General features: G+C 38.0%; 1 long non-coding RNA gene across 2 annotated transcripts in view; it reads right to left on the bottom strand.

The window, feature by feature from the left end:
- The window catches only part of LOC148049245 (uncharacterized), a 92,704-nt gene extending 72,105 nt beyond the window's left edge, over positions 1–20,599 (bottom strand). For both annotated transcript variants that reach the window (XR_015695399.1, XR_015695400.1), the window contains exon 1: positions 20,446–20,599. This is a non-coding gene — a long non-coding RNA (uncharacterized LOC148049245). The remainder of the gene's footprint in view (positions 1–20,445) is intronic.
- Between the last annotated feature and the right edge of the window lie 1,104 nt (positions 20,600–21,703).

The raw sequence follows: 21,703 nt of genomic DNA, 5'->3' as shown, positions 1-21,703 counted from the left end.
CAAAGGCAACACATGTGATGGGTAACTTGAAAGTCCTTTAGATTGACCATTAAAGGAATGCCATTAAGGAAAGTGTCAGATAGGAAGAAGCACTTGATTAATCAGATCTTTAGACCATAATCAAGCAATAGCTCAGTCAGTTGGGGACCAATTGGTTGAAATTTGATAAAGGTTCTGAAGATCACTATGGCTGAAGGGAGTAGATCTCAGAACTGAGAAAAACAAATTTACAATTTGTAGATATATGAGCCAAAAGAAAGACTGAGGTAAACATTTCTTCAAATTGCTAGGAGATGCCAAATATGATTTCACATCAGATTAACATTGAGAACTTCAGCAAATTATCCTTGAAAAATCTGAACTATCCAGGAAGCCAGAAATAACCAGGAAAACCTCAAAGCAGAGGAAGATTGCTACACACTATTCCTGGTTATAAATATGAAATGGTGTGAGCTTTTACCAAAAATGCAAGTAGTCCAATTAATCATATTCAGAACAGCTACAAGTTGCTTAGAAACTCAGGCATGGAGTGTCTCTGAATTTGGAAGAAAAATACTCTCTGAAGTAGCTTTTACAAACACACACATATATAGGTTAGGTAAAGGTTCTCCTTGAATATATGTGCTAGTCATTTCCAACTATAGGGGGCAGTGCTCATCTCTGATTCAAAGCCAAAGAGCCAGCACTGTCCAAAGATGTCTCCATGGTCATGTGGCTGGCATACTATATGCCAAAGGCCCACAGAACACTGTTACCTTCCCACCAACAGTGGTTCCTATTTTTCTATTTGCATTTTTCCATGCTTTAGAATTGCTAGGTTGGCAGAAGCCAGGACAAGTAACGTGAGCTCATTTTGTTATGTGGTGCTAGGGATTCAAACCACCAAACTGCTGACCTTTCTGATTGACAAAAACATTTATTAAGGGGTGGGGAATGTCATATGTATGGTACAGAAACTTACATAAATTTGGCACATGTGATGCACCAGAAAGCAACTAATCAAACAATAAAAGACATTGATTAGACATGAAAATTGAACAACGGAAAACATTGATTCTAGATAACTTGCCACAAGTGGCAAATTTACAGGTTTCATCATTTCCTTTCGCAGTCAGAATATCTTTCTTTCTTAACACTTACAGGTAAATTCAGGAAGTTTCTGAATATGCTCCCTATTGTTTAGTTACTGAAAAGGCTAGTTTTTGCATATCAAAGGAAATGACCTTGGCTTAGTGGGAGAGAATGTGATTTGGAAAAAAGAGGCCTAGACTGCCATAGTAAAATGCTAATTTCACCTTTTAAAAATGCTAATAATGAAGCTTAAAATTTTAAGTAACATATACATGCTTACCCTAGATTTGTCTGACATTTAAACAAGTCCATCCCTGCAGTAAACAAAACAAACAAAACAAAACAAAATGGCATTAAAACTGTACCTAAACTGTCAAAATTCAGATGGTCACTAGATGACACATGAGAGAGAAAAAGCACTAAATTTTGCTGCTAGTGATCATCTGAGTTGTGACAACCCAGGTATAGTAGATCTAGCTTTACTCCAGCATGAAAACAGCTCCTTTTGTATACATGTTAAGTATTTTTTATTTCATAAACTTGTTTACAACAAGGTATTGTTCTTATTTTGACAGTATAAGAACCAAACTACTGGGTTTTTTCATAAAGTATAAAGAGGGGTGGTTTTTTAAAAAAAATTCCACAACTTATTTTAATTATTTTAATGTAATAGTTTTTGAGAGGTTTTTTTTAAAAAAAAATACAACTGATAACAGCTGAAAATAAAACTGAATACCTTTCATTCTGCACCATTCCAGTAAAACTATATATTGAAAATCTTTCAATAATGCAAATAAAAAAGAAAATATCTGAGTGTGTACATGTCTGCATCTATAGATATGACAAGACCATCAGCTAGATTTAAGCAAGACTAAAATGAATAGAATGTTGTTTGCATAAAATCGGTCAAATAAAATCTATAATTTTTGTAGGATCCAAGTGAGGAACAGATGACTGGAACAAGTTCCCAGAAAAGGAAAGAGATGACAGAGAGAGATGAGAGAGAGGGAGAAAGAAAGAGAGAGAGGGAGGAAAGGATGATAGATAGATAGATAGATAGATAGATAGATAGATAGATAGATAGACAGACAGACAGACAGACAGACAGACAGACAGACAGACAGACAGACAGACAGACAGACAGACAGACAGACAGACAGACAGATGAAATAGAGAGATAAGAAATAGATATTGCATTCAATGTGGTTTAGGATGAAAAAAATATGAGAAATGTAGGCAGAAATACTCTACAGTTCTATCTCCTTCTTCCCAGTCAGCTCTCCTCCCTTGAAACCTTAATCTATACATCTGACTGTGTCCTGAGATTTATGAAAACTTAAATAGCAATAAATGTGTTACCTTAGTAAGATGCAAGCCTCCTGTTTCATTTTGTTGGAAGAGATAAAGCTATCCCTTTCATGTTAAAGAAGAAACTGATAGAGATAATTATATAAAATTATGAATATTGCACATAAATTTGTTCAGAATATTGTACTTCACTTTTTTTCTTTTTTATTTGCCTTCGCAGAAGAAGGCTATCTAGTAGATATTCACTTGTGATTTTGTGATGTTTTTGTTTCCCCATCACTCAATCTTTTCTGTAGCCATGTTTTTTCTTTGATGGCTGGCTATCTCTCACCTTGATTTGTCAGTCACATGATGCTGCCCATTAAGAAGCACTTTAGGGGATGAATTACTTTATCTGAAGCTGGTGTTGCCTCAAAGATATGTCCCTGTGGAAAATGATAAATGTCAATATGGAAGTATCAGAATTCACTGAAAAGGAAAGGCACTTTTTGACATTGTTCTTAAATGTGAGTCGTTTCAGCTCAATTTAGTTCTGATAAAGTGTCAGATTTATGATACTTGTGAATTTTTTTTTTAAAAAAAGATCTTAAATTGTATTATGTATCAGAAGTGATTTCCTGCCAACTTGTTTAACTATGTAATTATAATTGAAGATAGATTAATATTTGATAATTGAGATAAAAATCCCAGTTTAAGGCTTGGTCATGTTAAGTTTCTCATGGAAACAAATCAGTTTCATAGTCAGATTAACTCTCTGAAAAGAAACAGAAGTTGGTTTTGTTAGACCTCTACAAGAGTCTACAATGGAGTTCATTCTGAGAAAACAGCTTTTTGCCATAGGCAAATGTCCTCTGACAGTGGGAAGAGAGCAATTAAATGACTTTATTCTTTTTAAAGAGAGACGCATGCAAATTTATATGAAGTCTGGGGACCTATTGCAAGACCTATTGCTTATAAAAAGTGGAGAAAAACAAAAATGGGATTTGAGATTAATAGCTTAAAATAGGGAACGACTTAAAGGACAGTTTCATGTCAAAAAAGCACACAGGGGATCACACAACCCATTTATTTCATCATGAATCTTCATTGTGAAAATTGGCCAATCCTATACAATAAAATATACTGTCCTTGGAAAATGATTTTTTTTCTCTTATCTGAAGCTTTGTGATACGTTTTCTGTCTGCATCTTGAATATAGATAGCCCTCAAATTATGAAGTGATTGGAGCCTGCTCATTATGACCATAAATTGTAATGCCCATGAAGTGAGCCACCCACATGACTGACGAGACATGACTGACAAGACATGACTGACATGATTTTTTTCTTTGCAGCAACAGCAGGCAGTGGTCATTGAGTAAATCAATTGTATGCTATGGGCCACTTTTGCCAAATGGAAATAAATGCTGGTTTTCAGCAAAAATGGATAAAACGTGGTCACATGATTGTGGGACACGGCAATGGGCTATAAATGTGGGTCAGTTGCTGAGAGCCTAAAATGTAGTCATATGACCATGGGGGGGGGCACCATCAGATCTATGGATTTGAATAAGTATCCCCAGGGAAGTTCATTGTAATTTCAAACAGTTGCTACCTAACAAGTCATAAGTCAAGGACTCTCTGTATACTAATATGCTTATAATAGCTATTCATTAGTAATAACGTATACATTTTGGTTTTTTTAACAATCAAATTCATGATTATTTGGAAATACATCATAATATATGATATATATTGTATTTGTGCTGATAAATAAATAAAGGGAGACTAGTATAGATCTATTTCAAGCTATTTAGCTCTCATCAGCTAGCCATACCCTTACTGGTATGTAAGTATGTATGTATGCATGCATGTATGTATGTATATATGTATGTGTGTATATACATACATACATACATACATACATATATATATATATATATATATATAGTTTCGATCTAGCAATTAGACACATCTGTCACTTGCAATTTTTCTTCCCATAATTATTTAGCATTTCATTTCCTGTTCTTTCCACTCTATTTTGAAGATTTTTAGGAATCCTGAAATAATCTATTAAAATGTACTAATTTTAATGAAATTATTATTAAATTATTTCCATTTCAAAAAAGTCTGAATTGCACCCATCTACCTTGCCACTATGAAATGGAGGATTGCAGGGGCAATGCACATGTAACCATTGGTCAAAATGACATATTTTAATCTGAAATTCTTTTAAAGCCACAGTTGAATTTTTTACCAGTTATTTTAAATCCAGATTAAAACATTTCATTTATGAATGACAAAACTGATGGTTGCCTTTACTACTGTATATGCACTTGAGGTAAACAACAATAAAACCCCAATTTTTTTCTTTACAATATTCATTCATCTCCCTTTTGTGTTTTGGAGGTTTACAATATGTGCCTGATATGGTAATGTTCTTTATGATAATACATTATTCTAATCTATATCTACAAAAAGTCCCAGTTAGTAAACATTTTTCCCAAATAGCATGTTCTGTTACAAAACAGTCCTCTTTTTCTACCACCTTCTGAGAAAATGGTTGGCCCTACTTCATGAAAGTGTTTCAGAGGGACATTGACTAAAACTCTAAAGAAATGAACAGCATCTTCAAAGATCTGCATAGATATATTACACCAAAGTCTTAATAAGTGCCACTGATGTAATCAGACTTGCTTCCAAACAAATATGCACAATGTGGGAATTTAAGTTTCTGAGCAGCTGGCATTTCAGAATAACTAGTTCTCATGAAGTTCTTTCACATATGTTATAAAGTGCAAAACATGAATTTAGAATCAGTAAGAGTGAACAATATATAGGATCAACAACTCTTGGATGAGATTAATGTAGCATTTCATTTGTAGTAAGGGAAACTATATCCATATATAATTAAGAATTTGTTATACATGTGAAGAATAATTAACAGTTTTTTGTCTCGTGTATGAATATTTGTAGTTCTCAAAGTTACAGCATTGCCAAAAATGTTACACGGTTTAAAAGTAGTATGGTTTATTTTTCGGAACCAAGTAAGCATCAGGTTTTACACACTGGTAATATGCATGTCATTAATCATGGGAATAAAATGAAGACTCAAATGTGTGAATGTAACATGGTTGAAATCTATAAAAATAAAAATATAAATGTATGTTTGTTTGTTCAAAATCTTAAATCTCCGAAAGTTCTTCACCAATTGCTTCGAAATTTTGACACAATGTTGCATGCGAATACGCGCGTGTTTTTTATACCTATATTATATAGATGTCACACCTGTGACAGGTAAAAACATGTTTATTTGAAAACCAGCACCATCTGTTGGACATAAAAGCAACACACGCTGTACTAAATATTTCACGATTCCATTTCAATTTTTCCGAATGCATTGTTATATTGAATTTTCATAGATTTTGATTTATTTTCATTTTGATTTAATTATTTCGTGTGACATTGCGTTGAAATTGAGCTGTGTCATTTACCATAGTGTTCATTTCGTGAGTATAGTGTAGTCAGAACAGTTCTGCCTCTCTCCTGATGGTCCATTTATATGTGTGGCTGGGGTGCGGCCGCACCCTTTCCCCTTTCTGCCCCTCCTCCGATGAGCTTCGGCCATTTTTGCCAAGGGGAGACAAAGCCCTTTGGCTTCCCCTCTCTCCCCTCCCGTCCCGCTGGGCCTTTTCTGTCTGCGGCGGGGTGGAGCCCGCGCCATCCCTTGGCTGACTCCCCCGCCCTTAAGCTGGCCTCCCCCCGGCCAGTCATGCACGCTCATCACCCCCCTCATAGAGAACCAGCTACAGCCTCACAAGGCAGCTTCGACGGGGCAGCAGCGGCGGTGTCAGTGGCGGGGGTGTCTCTGGATGGGACCATGGCTGGTGAGGGCTGCCTCGTGTCCACATTGCCAGGGGCGGCTCTTCCCTCCTCCTCCTCCTCCTGCTCCTCAGGGGACACCAGCCGCCTTCTCTCACTGCCGCCGCTGAGGGAAGCTGGGGGTGGCAGCCACCTCCTCCTCCTCTCCTCCTCAGCCTAGCCGGGACGGTGTCTGAGGAGGGCATCGTCGTCATCATCGGTGGCAAAATTGGGCCTTCCTCCCACAGGCCCCAATGCAGCAGGAGCTGCAGCAGCAGCCTGACTCAGCAGCAGAGGCACAGGAGAGGAAGAAGGTGGTGCAGCTCGCGATGCTGCCTTGGTAGGCTAGCAGCAGCAGCAGAAGCAGCGCCAGCTTGGAGGACTTCCTCACGGCCTGCTGGCCCAGCTGATGCCGCCTCCCCCGGCCTCCGCCATCGCCTCTGTCTCTGTCTCCTCCTGCCCTCCCAGGGCATCTCTGCCTGGTGCTGCTCTCACAGGGAGGAGGAGGCATCAGGGGTCCAGCAGGCGCCCAGTTGAAGAAGAAGAGTGGCTTCCAGATCACCAGCAAGACCCCGGCGCAGATGTCGGCCAGCTCAGCTCCAACAACAGTATCATCAAAGACTCAGACAGCTGCAATGACCTGGAAGAGTCACACACAGAGGACTTCTCCTCTGAGATGCTGGATGTCTCGCTCTTCCGGACCACCAACTTGGGGGAGCCCAAGCGCAGCTCCTCCGAGGAGATGCTCAACAACTTCCACAAGGCTGACAGCCCCGGCACCATTTCCCCCAACCAGCCTCACCTGGCCCAGCAGCCCCGAGGCCTGATCAATGGCAGCACCCACCTGCCACTCAACTACACCCATGGGGTACACCCCCCAGCCTCCCTCCCATGCTAGGGTCCCCCGCCCATGTCCGGAGGGTCCCCATCCAGCCCGTCGTTCTGGTGGTGGCCTGTCGTGGGGAGCTTGGAGGGTGCCAGGCAAGGGCCTGTGGGAGCGTCCTCTGTGGCAGCTCTTGCAGGGGCCATCGTGGCTCACTTCCATGCGGGGGCTGCCTCTGCCAGGGAGCCGTGGCCGGTGCAGTGAGTGGCACGGCCTGCCATGTAGGCAAGACCCTCATGAACCTTTCCGCTGCTGGCAACAACATGACCCTGCCTGGTGGGAACCACCCTGGGAATGTTTCTTTCTTCACATGCTATTGGTAAATGTGCCCGGTCCAACGTCTTTCCAGCAATTGAAAATTGTTTCTCACATGGACAATTATATGTTGTGTGTTCTAAAGTCAGCAAACCAGAAAATCTCTATATCTGCACAGACAATGGAACAACAAAAATTATTGTATACCCACAAGCATTGTAAAATTAAACGTATTAGTAACTAGCACTTTCTCTTTTCTTTCTTTTCCATTTAACTAGACTGGGCCATAGCAACGCGTGGCCGGGTACAGCTAGTAGGAGATAAAATAGTATCGGTGGAATTTTTGTTTTACGTAAACAATTTTCTCAATAAGAGGTTCTGATTTTCATCTTGTAATCCTGTCTGTTTTGGTGATGTCAATGCCATGGCACAGAAACCAAATTATGAGTTTTTGCAATTGATTTATTTGGGTCTAAAGGCTGAAACTTTATGGAGGATAGAACTTTTCCTAGTTATGAGCCGTGTGTGAGGTAACACCTTATACTGTAATCTCAGGTGTTTTTTTTTTTTAAAAAAAAAACTTCATAAAATAATTACCCACACAGTCCATCTTTTGAATTAATGTACAACATGGGTTGCCTTGTTTTTTTAACAGAACTTATTTTGAGAAGTATTTAATGGAAATATTAGTATTTCAAAGATCAGTACAAATAAAGATAAACATACTATTCTCAGCCAAGCCACAGGATATATAATATTCTACGATTTTATAATAGTAACAGAGCCAGAAGTAATAAGATTATCTTCAGTAGTATCACTCAGTTTGGCAGGTAAAAGTAAACATTTTTTAAATTCTTTGTCAGGTTCTGTGTTCTCAGAGCACTTTGTAGTTATTTAAACCATCCGTTTTCCCTTCAGTACAAAGTTATGTTTTGAAGACTGATTTATCAATAAACAATAGTATAATACAGTACATATAACATTTACCCAGTAAGGAAATTGGTTCATGAATTAGCATTCACACATTCACCTATTTCTTTTTTTTAGCTACTTTAAAAAAAATGACCAAAAGTATACTTGTTTACTTTCCCAAATATATTTCTCTTTCACCTTTCTTACTCTAGAGTTCTGCTATCCTGAAATTCAAAGTTCACTTCTCATGTTAGAACAATTATTTGATCTTTTCTTTCATTTTTGATATTGGCTTGGTGCAGAGGTGGGTTCCCACCAGTTAGCATCTATTCGATGGAACCGGTTCGTCAAATCTACCGAACCGGTTAGAAGAGGTTCCACCAGTGGACCCGGAAAGCAGGCCACACCTACAGAAGTGGTTCCAAAATTTTTTGAAACCCACCACTGGTCCTTGGATATGATTATTCTACACTATCATGCTCATATTTATAAAACTCAGTGTCTCTGTGAAAGGTAAGGATGACTACTGCATTTGTGGTGCAATCAGAACATTGCGTGTGTTGAAGTTGTTTTAACGCAAACCAAAGATGCCTTTTAAAAAACAAGTTTACATCATATTCTTATGCATGCCAGTACTGTGTGTGAGGTAATTTAAGGTGTTTCTGATAAGTGTCATCGGCATCTTCATATCCGGTCACATGGGCAGCAAGCCACTCCCATCCTGTCACATGGGCTGTAAGCCACTTCCACAAAGGAGGCCACACCCACAGAGTAGGTTCGAACAATTTTTGAAACCCACCACTGGCTTGGTGTCATGTTATGCTCCTTAACTATTACTTTAATGCTCAAAGTACTGAAATCTATTTTAAAATGGAAACATGTTTATTAAAAGTTTGAAAATTCATTGAGAGACAGATATTGGTACTGAGGTCATTTTAAAATAGTGATATCTACAGAAATGTTTCTATAATGATTGGTCCCCAATTTCACCTACAGAGTCCTAAAATTAATTGGAAACCTCTCAGTTCGGAAATAGTAAAGCTCCTGATAAAGACTTAATCTTACCAGAATTCTTAATATTAAATTGTTCCACTTTCTGGGCATCTATGTATGCTCCCCTCTTCACAGTCATAAATACTTCTTTGTGCCCCCTCCCAAAAAAAAATCTTGGATTTACTCTAATATTATCCCAGTTTACAAAAAAGGGGATAAATGTGATCCAACCAATGGCCAAGCAATTAAACTTCTACCTGTAATCATCAGATTATATTATTGATTTCTATATTGTAAACCTTTTTGCCTGGATGTCCTCTGAAAACATGCTTATCCCAGAACAACAACCTTGGCAACTTTAAGATGTGTGGACTTCACCTCCTAGAAGCATGGTTGCCTGGGGAATTTTGGGAGTTGAAGTCCAGACAAAGTTGCCAAGTTTGAGAAAGGCTGTCCTAGAGCCAGCCAGCTTCAGGACTGAATAGTCATCCATGGATCAATATACCATACTACATCACTAACTGAGAAATACTATAACCAGCATAAATGTGTCTTCTGTGAAATCTTTATTGATGTGAGGGCAGCCTTTGATTTTTATCCACAAAAATGATAGTGGAAGAAATTAGCCTACTGTATTAGACTAATAGACCACTGTCTTCTTAAGCTAATAATGCTATTATAGCATGATATATCTATCTATCAAGTTAAGGACAATATATTTGGTTTTCTAACCTATTTTGTGTAAAATAATATGTTAAGTAAAGCTGTATCCTCATCCCAGTATTATTTAACTTTTACATCAGTAATATTGCTGAGATGTCTGGTAAGTCAGAATTCCAGCTTCCCTTCCTTGCTCAGTACTCTATCTTTATTTTCCTTTATGCCCGGGCTACCATCTGTAATCCAAGTATTTGAATATGACTTAAATCTCCATTGCTTTACTGTTCTCTACTCAACATATACCATTCTAAAACAAAAATACAGTATTCCCTAGAGTTTAGGAAATACTAAGATCCCAATTAAATAGATGAAGATTGGCAAACCCATTGAGCAGATATTTTTTTTAATATCTAGGTAACTCCATTTATAATTCTCTATCAGTCTATATTCAAACAAGGGAGCTTCTAGAAAAAACTCCAAAGGTATTCCTCTAAATTTAAAAGTCATTTTGGTAATTATTATGTCCCAGCAGCTATTGAGCTATTTAAAGTCAAAGTTCTAGGTTTGATGCTATATGTATATATAAAGAATCTCTTACGTTAGAAACTATTCAATCCAAATTCTTGAAAATATTACAAGTACCTTACTCAACTTCTAGTGTTCTGACACAGCTGAAATTCGCATGATTTCCCTTGAGGTCTAATTAAGACTTTTGCTTATTTTGATTCTGGTTGAAGCAAATCTATAAAGAAGTTCCTTAGTCCATCTTATCTTGCCTGATAGGTTCTATTCCACCCTAAAAAGACAAATTAATGATGATTTGGCACATTTCATATGTCAGCACTATCTGCTTTGGAACTTGATAAAGTCATGGCTGAACTAAAGCAGAGGACTTGGTATCTAGATATTCAAAAGGAGAGAATCAACATTTTGTATCCCTTTTATAGCACAATTTTTTCTCCTCCCAGAACTTTCCTTAGATATTTCATTAATATCTTATATACTCCATGTAATTAATTTATTTATTTAGCCCAAATTCAGGTGCTACCTATTAGAGAGAAAAAATGGATAGATATATGAGTCTGCCATATGGCAGCCAAACTTATTTTAAGTCAGATTTCTTGGTAGTATATCTTGGTGTGATTCTCAGTGGTTAAAGATGCTGAGGTTCAAGACTGGAGTGCTGCATGACAGGGTGAGGGCCTGTTACTTGCCCCAGCTCCTGCCCACCTAGCAGTTTGAAAGCATGCAAATGCAAGGTGATCAATGGTGGGAAGGTAACAGCGTATCATATGCCTTAACTTATACTCATACTGGCCACAAGGCCATGGAAATGTCTTCAGACACCACTGGCTCCCTCAGCTAAGGAATAGAGATAAGTACTGCTCCCTAGGAGATGACTGGAAAGGGGAAACCTTTACCTTTACTTTGTCTTATGTAGTATTGAAATGAAAGTTATGCACTAAATGGCAATCATATTAAATATTTCCAATTATTACCCAGGTAATTCAGGGTCCGACTCATACAGCGGGACACACTCTTGATTTTGTGTTTCTCTCAGGGCAGTGGAGATGTGATCTGGAATTGAAGGGCATAAAGATCTTGCCCTTGTCATGGTCAGATCACTTCCTACTGAGGCTTGATTTTCTGCAACTACTCCCCCACTGCAGGGAGGTGGAACCAATTAAATGGTTCTGCCCCAGGCACCTGATGGATCCTTTGATATTTCAGACGGAGCTTGGGGAGATACCTGACTCCCTTGCCCACAGTCCGACGGAGTCCTTGGTCGCTGCTTGGAACAGAGCGTGGCTGGGGCTCTTGATTGGATTGCGCCTTTGCGGCCTCTCTGCGGCAGTGCATCCAGGAGGGCTCCTTGGTTTACCGAGGAACTCCGGGAGATGAAGCGCCAAAAGAGACACCTAGAGCGACTCTGGAAGGCCAGTAAATCCGAATCTGAACGAACACAATTAAGAGCCTTTATTAGGACTTATCTAGTGGTGATTCGGGTGGCTAAATGTTCACATTTTTCCACTCTCATTGCGTCCTCAGAATCATGCCCGGCCGCCCTGTTTAGAATAACCCGCTCCCTCCTGAAAGGGAGGGATGCGGATGAACCCTTGCAGGGAAGAGCTGAGGAATTTGTTCAGTTTCTGTCGGACAAAGTCACTCAGATTCAGACGGACATGGACTCCACTTGGACAGTACCTGCTGAGATGCCGAGAGTGGGCCTTGATCGGATTTCTTGGAGCGAGTTCCAGCTTGCTACTCCTGAGGAAGTGGACAAGGCCATGGGAGCTGTAAGTACCTCCACCTGTTTACTGGACCTGTGTCCCTCCTGGCTGGTTTCGACCAGCAGGGAGGTCACACGAGGCTGGCTCCAGAGGATTGTTAATACATGTCTACAGGAGGGATCTTTCCCGCTGCCCCTAAAGGATGCAGTGGTAAGACCCCTCCTTAAGAAGCCTTCTCTGGATCCAGCTATTCTTGACAACTACCATCCAGTCTCCAACCTCCCTTTTGTAGGGAAGGTTGTTGAGAAGGTGGTGGCCTTTCAGCTCCAACGGACCTTGGATGAAGCTGATTATCTAGATCCCTTTCAGTCAGGTTTCAGGCCTGGTTACTCCACTGAAACTGCTTTGGTCGTGCTGAACGATGATCTCTGGCAAGCCAGGGATAGAGGACATTCCTCTATTCTGGTGCTTCTTGACCTCTCAGCAGCCTTTGATACCATCGACCATGGTATCTTTCTGCGACGACTGGGGGAGGTGGGAGTGGGAGGCACCGTGTTATGGTTAAATGCAGCACTGCAGGCTACTTCAGCTCTGCAGTTCTGCAGTTCAGCTGTTCAAATCTCACCGGCTCAGGGTTGATTCAGCCTTCTATCCTTCCGAGGTGGGTAAAATGAGGACCTGGATTGTTGTTGGGGGCAATATGCTGACTCTGTAAACTGCTTAGAGAGGGCTGAAAGCCCTATGAAGTGGTATATAAGTCTAACTGCTATTGCTATTGCTATTGTTAGCCACCTGGAGTCCTACGGCATATAAATGTTATTACACTTCTAAACTTCTAATTGTTAAGAACTCCAATAGGCATTGTAACCCTTCTCCCAGGTGATCACTCTTCCAAAACCTTGAAGTACTGCGGTTTGCAAAATTCTTATCAATGGCTATTAGAAGTCATCTGGTTCATCCTTCATTCTATTTATTGTTAGCTATTAACTGCTTTAGGATTTTCTCACAATGTTTAAAATTCCCTTTTATAATTATACCTTTTATAGTTATACTGTATTGCTGGTCCCCCCCTCACTTGCATTTGGTCTTGGAAAATAAATAAATTTGGAAGCTAACTATAATGGTTACCAAAAGGCAGTGGATTGCCTTTCCTTGTCTCTTTCTTCCCAACTCCGTTATTATTTTCTAATTTCAAGACATATCTCCCTTTAGTGTTTTGTTATTTCGATTTGATGACATTTTTAAATTTAATATCAATAGCAGTAGACTTATATACCGCTTCATAGGCCTTTCAGGCCTCTCTAAGCGGTTTACAGAGAGTCAGCATATTGCCCCCAACAATCTGGGTCCTCATTTTACCCACCTCGGAAGGATGGAAGGCTGAGTCAACCCTGAGCCGGTGAGATTTGAACCGCTGACCTGCTGATCTAGCAGTAGCCTGCAGTGCTGCATTTAACCACTGCGCCACCTTGGCTCTTATAAATATAAATTTAAATTAGAGTCCTTGGGTTTAATGCAACTTTTAAAGTTTCTTGCTTTGTGCCTTGAACTTTACAGTCATTGTTTCCTTTACCCATTACTGCTGACAATCATAATTAACATGATGCTCATCACTCTTTCAGCCACCATAAAAATCCAGATGTATAAATTGCGCTTGTTGCCCCTATTGCTGACCCCTACTCCTCTGCACTAATGAGTTTGGCAAAAAAATAATTATTCTATTGCAGGCCAAGTTAAGGAGATTGGTGAATATCCAGGGATTCACTTCATCCCACAAGATTGGGAAACAAACACCCATAATTATCTCTAGAGTGGGATGAGGTAGGTGACAGGAGACAGATGCCAAAATTGTAGGGTTTAGAGCTTGTGAAGTTGTCTAATTATCAATCTATGGAGGGATGCTTAAGGTTAAACAGTGGTGGCGCAGTGGTTAGAGTGCAGTATTGCAGGCTAATTCTGCCAATTGCCAGCAGTTTGCTTCTCACCAGCTCAAGGTTAACTCAGTCTTCCTTCATGCCGGGCTTAGTAAAATGAGGACCCAGATTGTTGAGGAAACATGCTGACTCTGTAAACCACTTAGAGAGTGCTGCAAAGCACTGTGAAGTGGTATACAAGTCTAAGTGCTATTGCTAAACTATAGGAAGCATTTCTAGTGCTATTTGTATATCTCTGCATGCATCTCATGTATCCGTTGGACCATTTCTAAGCATGAGTTTGTATGAGTGAGCAACCCATGTTCATAAACAGCTTGATCAACTGATGAAAAAATAGTTTCCCTTGTTATCTGTCTTATGTAGCTCCGCCCACCCACATTGCACACTTGTCAAATTGACTGAGACTTTGTTATTCAGTGCAATACTTGATTAACAAAATATTGTTTAGTCTTCCTAGCATGAGGTGAAGGCCATCTTCTCCCATATTTATCAATCCCTATTTAAGTGTTTCAGATAAGAAAACTTTTCAGTTGTGGTGACCTATCTTCTAAAAACCTTCTTCTGAGGGATTGATATAATGCCTGCATTACAATTTTTGAAACACTACATATATTTGCATGCATTATCGTGACCGCATTTAACTTTGTGTTTCATTATATGGAACATTTTTTTAGTTGCTGAATTTAACTTTATTTCGATTTGTAGTTTCATGCTAATTATTGTTATTTTATATTTTAGACTTTTTAATTAACTCTGGTCTAATGATCCACAGAACTTCAATAATCAGGCCATCTAAAAATATAACAAGTAAATGAGTAGATATAGGTTAGGGCTCTTAGAGTGAAATTAACACCCAGAACAAACCTGTCATCCTTAGTCAAAACAAAAATATCTCCTTCGTATATTATAGCCTTCTAATTTATCTTCAATGGATGCTATTCCTGGTAAAGGATGCCTGAACCTTGGCTTTCTGGAATCTTTTTTGTTTTGTTTTGATTATCCACAAATATTGATCCTCTGATTTTTTTTATTTTTTATTTTACAAAGTTGCTTTCCTCTCTCTTTTAGAACATAGAGGTAAGGAGATATTAAGCCTAGATTGTCATGGACATAACCAGAGCTTTTTACATATAATTTCTAAGTTTGCTCTCCTTGTTTTCTTTTTGTCAAGGCAACAGTGTTTTTTTTATTCCTGATACAATGTGACACTTCTTATAAACCATCTATGGAATCTCTAACTGGACTTAATTATGTGTTCTTTTTTCATATTTCAAATGTTTTATTCATTTTCAATTTTGTACATTCACTTATATACTGAATATTTGCAATAATAATAATATAATAAAAAAAAACCCAACCTAAACACAACTCATCATAAACCCAACCTGTCGCTTTCATACACCCCTTCTTCTCCCCCTCCAACTTTCCTTTCTCCCTCCAACAATCACCCCTCCTACTTCCCTTTCCCCTCCTATCTTCCTTTCTCGCCTTCCTCACCCTCCTTCCGCTCTCATCCTCCTTACATTCCCCTCTTCCTCCCTCCTTACTTCTCCCTCTTCTTTTCCTCTACTTCTCACTTTGGTGCATTTCTCTATTCATTAATCTATTCAGTTACTAAAAATTGCGCTAAAAAGAAAAGAGAAGGAAAAAAAAATAAAAAGAAAAAGAAAAAAAAAGAGAAAAATAAAAAGAAAGGATAAGGAACAACAGTATACAAGTGTATTCTTCTTATTCTATATATTGTTCTTAAACTATTCTGGAAAAAAAATAAAATCTGGCTGATGACTTAGTCCCAAATATGATGGGATGATTTGGCCATGACCTAAGGAATTTTCTGTCTTAGCAACAGTGGCTGTAAATTATATTTGTAAAAGGGGAATCCAAGAAAGAGTACAAAAACAGGGTCTTATCTGAAAAATCTAACTCAGATCACTGTGTTCAAACCATAGGCACAGTCAAGTCCAGAAACCAACCTGAAGTGGCAAGAACCAATCAGAAGTGCAGAAAGGTATGGCAAGGAATAGTTTCATTAAGGTGAGTATTAGCTGCTTCAAGACCCTTCAGCACAGGGGTATCAAACATCTGGCCCATGGGCCGGGTGCACCACGTGCTGGTCACACCTTCATCCAGTTTAGCAAAAGGGGGGAAAGTCCCAATACATCAGGTGACGATGCTGTGATGCTGCGAATTTGATACCCCCACTTCAGAAGATGAAATGACACATTAATATATTATATAAATAATACATAACCAGTTGACAATATCAGTGAAAGATTTTCAGGTGTAGATTATCAGCCTTATGAGCTATCCACACAGGAAGCACACCCAAATGAAAGAATTCTACTTTATTGTAATGTCGCACTAACATAAACTTGCAGTTAAAACAGGTGTAATCCATGCACTCCTTGAAAAAAACGTGGTTGCTTCATTACTGCAAAATGTGTTTCATTTGTGCTCCTGCATATTCTGAAGCATTTCTTTCGAACCAAGCCAGAAGCATTGCACAATACTAACTCAGAATCCATCAATGTGCCATTGTGATGTGTGATAATGAAAATTTCAGAATGTCTAAAGGTCAGTGTAAATCCAGGGCAGACTAATCCAGGAGGAAACAGGCGAAGTAACCTGACAATATAGATCCTAATTTTTTTAATAACGTTTTGATCCTTTGTGCAAATGCTTCCTATTTTCATTTCAGTTGGGGAACATCAAAATCTCTCTTCTACTGTGCTCCCCACATGAAACAAACTTCTGTTTTAGAGTCTTATTTAAGGTGCTTGAGAAGTTCTCTAGAATTATTTTGGGAGTAGATTTTTGTGTCAGGTTTTTTTAAGCTGATGCTTTTATGCGATATGCATTCCTATTACACATCTTTCTATCACTTTGCCACATTCCTGACAGCAATTGCTTCATGGGGTTGGATACCAAGAGAGATTATTGCAAATAAAAGAAAATATATTCATCCACTCATGACAGCTACTTCCGAAGTATAATACACCAACATGCAAGTCTCCTTTGGAAAACATTTCAAAAGTAATCTATTTCCCATCAAATTAAGCAACCATGATAGAAAACAATGCAGATGAAATTTGCTTTGCTGGTGCCAATGGACCATGACTGTCATACTAAAATAAAATCAGAAATGACACCATTAAACTAAACTCTCTGAAAATTTAACCAGATGTATCAACTCAATCAAATTGCCTTAATCAATTGTGTTATGCAACTTTTAAAAAAACATTATGTTCTAGTTCCATCTTCAGATTTTTTTTTTAAAAGGGATAACAAGCAGGAGAATAAATAGTCCCAGTGACTATTATGACCCACGACACAATTCTGTTTTAAGTAAAGAAAAAAATTAAAGAATAATGTTAATATCGTCAAGATGTAAAGATTGTCACTATCAGGGAGAGCACTTGGGCAAAGGAATATAAAGATGGAGGAATGGGCAGGATAACTTTTCAATAGTTTCATACATTTCCTTCAGCAAAAATGCAGTCTGAATCAGAATTAGAAGCATTAACATTTTATGAGAATTCATTTTCTTGCCCCCTGTGGCTTGCCAAGAAAAAAGATGACACTATTGTCATAACATTTTTGCAACAATTACTCATCTTAGGATTCACTTCTATAATAAATTTGGCAGTGAAGGATAGAAATTTGGCTGGAGTAGAAGATTCTGTGAATTCTATCTTCCCCTCAGCCCACAATAGCTGCTGAGACAAGGTAGATCATAATTATTCTGGTGTAACTATTCATATTTTTTTTGTTAACAGAGGATAAAAAAATACCTTCCAACACCTACAGTATAAGGTCCTTTGATCATAGATTATTTTAAAAATCATATTGCGTCCTGTAAATTACACATTTATAGGGCAAATTATCCTGATAGATCCTTATATTATTTGCTTGGGATTTTTTATTGGTAGATGTGTTTCACTCCAGCCACCAATTTAGCTTATCCATCTTAGAGTAAAACAAGCCTGCCATTATTAAATTTAAAGCAGACTCAAAACATATTTATTCCCACAGGCCCTTTATGCTCTTAGCTGTTTGTATGTTTGTTTGTTTTTTGTTAGTTTTCTTTCTTACATTTTTTTGCATTTTTTGTTTATAACTGTGACACTGTTGTTTTTATGAATGTTTTTATTGTACCTTATAAACCATCCAGAACCATTAAGGCAGTGAGTACCATTATAATTTTCTAAACAGACAAAACAGCTAATATAAATTCCATCTATAGCCAATGATATATTTCTTTATATTTCTTTGTCTTATTTTTAATTATGACACAAATCCCACATTCATTTAACTAGAAATGCATTCTATTGGATTCATGACACTTATCTCTTCATAGAAATTCATAGGAATCTCTAGTCCAAATAGGGTGATATCCATTTATGTGATGATACACAGAATATTAGAATATTAATAAAGTCCACAAGAACTTGGCAAAATCTTTGACCCTCTTTGACACAACTATACCTGATGAAAATTAAATGACACTGTGAATTTATCTTTTGTGTGGTTATTATTATTTTTTTTGCCCTTGTGGTTTGAATTTTTTTGATAGTGCTATTTCTTATGCATATGTCAGATAAGACATCACTCAAATACGGTCTCCGTGCATTGGAAAATAAGATGGTTGAAAAAGACCAGTTAGAAATATGTAAATTAAAAATCTAGCATGTGCAATCTATCATTATTAATTAGACCTGCTTAAATAAATTGTTATATAACATTTGTAGCATAAATGTACATTAGTGTTTGAATATTTAGTTATATCTCTGAAAATTCAAATATGTTAGATGTTTTCACATGTTTCCTTGAGCATTTAATAAAAAGAAAAAAGTGAACAACAAAAAATCTTGTAGCATCTATTAATTATTGTTAAATTATTATTTTCACACAAAAACATGTTTTTGAAAAAAATCTATTCCTATTTGGAACAGTTGAATTTAACTGGTACATTACTCTGTGTGTGCATGAATCTTTCTTGAGTATATGAAGTCATGTGTGTGTGTGTGTGTGTGTGTGTGCATGTATGTGTATTTGTGTATGTGTATGTGTCTCATACATTATAGAGAATATTGCTTACAAAATCACATACGATCTCATGCAAGACAAAATCTACATTGGTTTGCATTTTTAAAGTCCTCATAACTACTTATAAACTTGTACGTTGAATAAAAAATACTGAAATTATGACAGCACACTAAAAAAACTGCATAAACAGATTGAGGGAATGTCACACTTAAACCACATGTGCACAAAATTCAGGAGAGATATCATTTGAAGCTAGCCTCTAAATGTAAAGAATGATTATGGATGGATTAAGATGAGTTTATTCTGTAGCATTTCTCTATTGCTTGTGAAGCCTAGCTATTGAAAAGATGTGACTGCACAGTATTCAATCAGATTCTCAACAATATATAGAATAAAGGATGGTTATTAAACATTTCAGTCTCAGCTGTGATCTAGATGGCTCTAAAGAAAATGCAGTGATAAGACTAAAGGAAGAAGGGAATTGCATGACAGGACAGCTGAAAAAAGTTTGAATTGTTTTTGATTCCAAGAAAAAGAATAATTATGAAGAATTTGTTTTAAAAAAACCTGCTCATCAAAAAGTAAAATTATATATATTGCAATACTGTCAGCACCCTCAGTATTAAAGCAGTACCACATTCAGACCAGCTGTTGCTAGCTAGCCTACTCTTTTAGTGAATTGTTTGCTATTTATTCTTGGTTTTAATTGTGACCTTCAGGTGATTTCTACAAGCTTAAAATGAATTGACCTTAATCTATTTCTCGGGAACTATCCAGAGGTTTTTTGTTGTTGTTTTTGAACTGGAGATATCAATGGGTTGTTCTACACAGCCTGGCAGAGGTGGTTTTCAGCAGGTTCTGACCAGTTCTGGAGAACCGGTAGCAGAAATTTTGAGTAGTTCAGAGAACCGGTAAATACCACCTCTGACTGCCTGCCCCCATCTATTCTCTGCCTCCCGAGTCCCAGCTGATCAGGAGGAAATGGGGATTTTGCAGTATCCTTCCCCTGGAGTGGGGAGGGATTGGAGATTTTACAGTATCCTTCCCCTGCCACGCCCACCAAGCCACACCCACCAAGCCATGCATGCCACAGAGCCGGTAGTAAAAAAATATTTGAATCCCATTACTGCAGCCTGGCTCAAAACGTCTCCCAATCCACTTTAAATTCCTTTTATGGATTTTCCCAGGTTTGATTCACTAATTTATACTGCAACTACTATTTCAGTACTCTTCAAGTGACATAGTAGTTAAACATTTGCTTAACATGCAAAGGGTCACTGATTTGAAACCAGTTTCACTTTTAAATTTATTTACCTTTTTCTTCTCTTTCCCTGGGCTACAACTTCACTGTTCATTTGTTTTTAACAGCCACTGATTCATTGTTTCATTGTTTTTGCTGTCACTTGTGAGGCAGAAGGGTTTTACTTCCATTCCCAAGGGCTTCACGCTAGTTAATCATTGGGGCTATTTTTGACTTGGGTAAACAGCAAACCAAAACCAAAAATAGAAATAGAAAAAGATCCAGCATTAGTGCACAGGTAATTTCTTTTTAAAAAGGAGTCAGAAGTGGTTATTTTAGAGAAAGAAAAAAAAGTTAACATACCTTTTTTTGACAGATATTGAATTGGTGACCCTCTATGTGTTAGGAAAATGATACAACCACCGTACTACTGAAATATTCAACCAGTGGCAGAAGTCCCAGATCTGGGGAAATGCAAAAGAGCCATTCCTATCACTGTACCCAGTAGCCAATTGAATTGCAGAGATTTGTTTAGAAGAAATTAAAGCCCAACAGGCAATTGGACAGTTGCTAAAGCTGCCAAAAGATGAAAGACATTAGTTTAAATGAAAGGCATATAAATGTAGGTGGAATTCACTTTCACAGTGGGCTGGAGGCATATAGATGACGGCATTAACTCTTCCTGCTTTCTAGAAATACTCAGTGGCCTGTATTTGCAAGGGGAGAACCTGGTAATGTGGATATGCCCAACGTAATTTAATGCAAATTCATTTTCCAAAATCAATTTGTTACATTTTAAACCAAGGGGCACAAACATAGCAAAATCAGAGGAAGCAGCTATCTTTGGGGTCAGAGGTATAGGGGAAATCACTGGGTTTTCCCTTACTATCCAGTTTTTATGTGATCGCATGTGGTACGGTTATAACATCTGGTCTAAAAAAATGTAAACCTATAGATGGCAGGAAAGAATTATAACACCATGGGTAGAAGATGAAGTGCTTACTCATTGCTGGCTGATGCCTTCACCTTCTGGCTCTTTTTCAATAAATGAATGAGGGGGAAAATAATAGGCATTTGATGCTGCAAGAAAACATTGGACCACTAGATGCATTAAAAAAAAAGTTGCAGAAATATGTTTTGTTTCAATCTATTAATCATATTGTTGCTTTTTCCAGTCCAGTTATATTCCACTTTTCCTAAGGCAAGGAATTTTAGGCAACCTAGTGTAGAGGGAAGGAATGTGAGTTTGGGAGGAAGTTGAACAGGAGGAAAAAGGAATATTTTGGAGTACTAAGAAGGTGAGAGGAGGTACTCATAGGACTCTTCCAATGT

This window comes from Thamnophis sirtalis, unplaced genomic scaffold (assembly GCF_051295495.1).
Source record: "Thamnophis sirtalis isolate CommonGarterSnake01/CBP01778 unplaced genomic scaffold, rThaSir2_p1.2 scaffold_2, whole genome shotgun sequence".
Classification (NCBI taxonomy): domain Eukaryota; kingdom Metazoa; phylum Chordata; class Lepidosauria; order Squamata; family Natricidae; genus Thamnophis; species Thamnophis sirtalis.
This window is presented reverse-complemented; position numbering and strand designations above follow the sequence as displayed.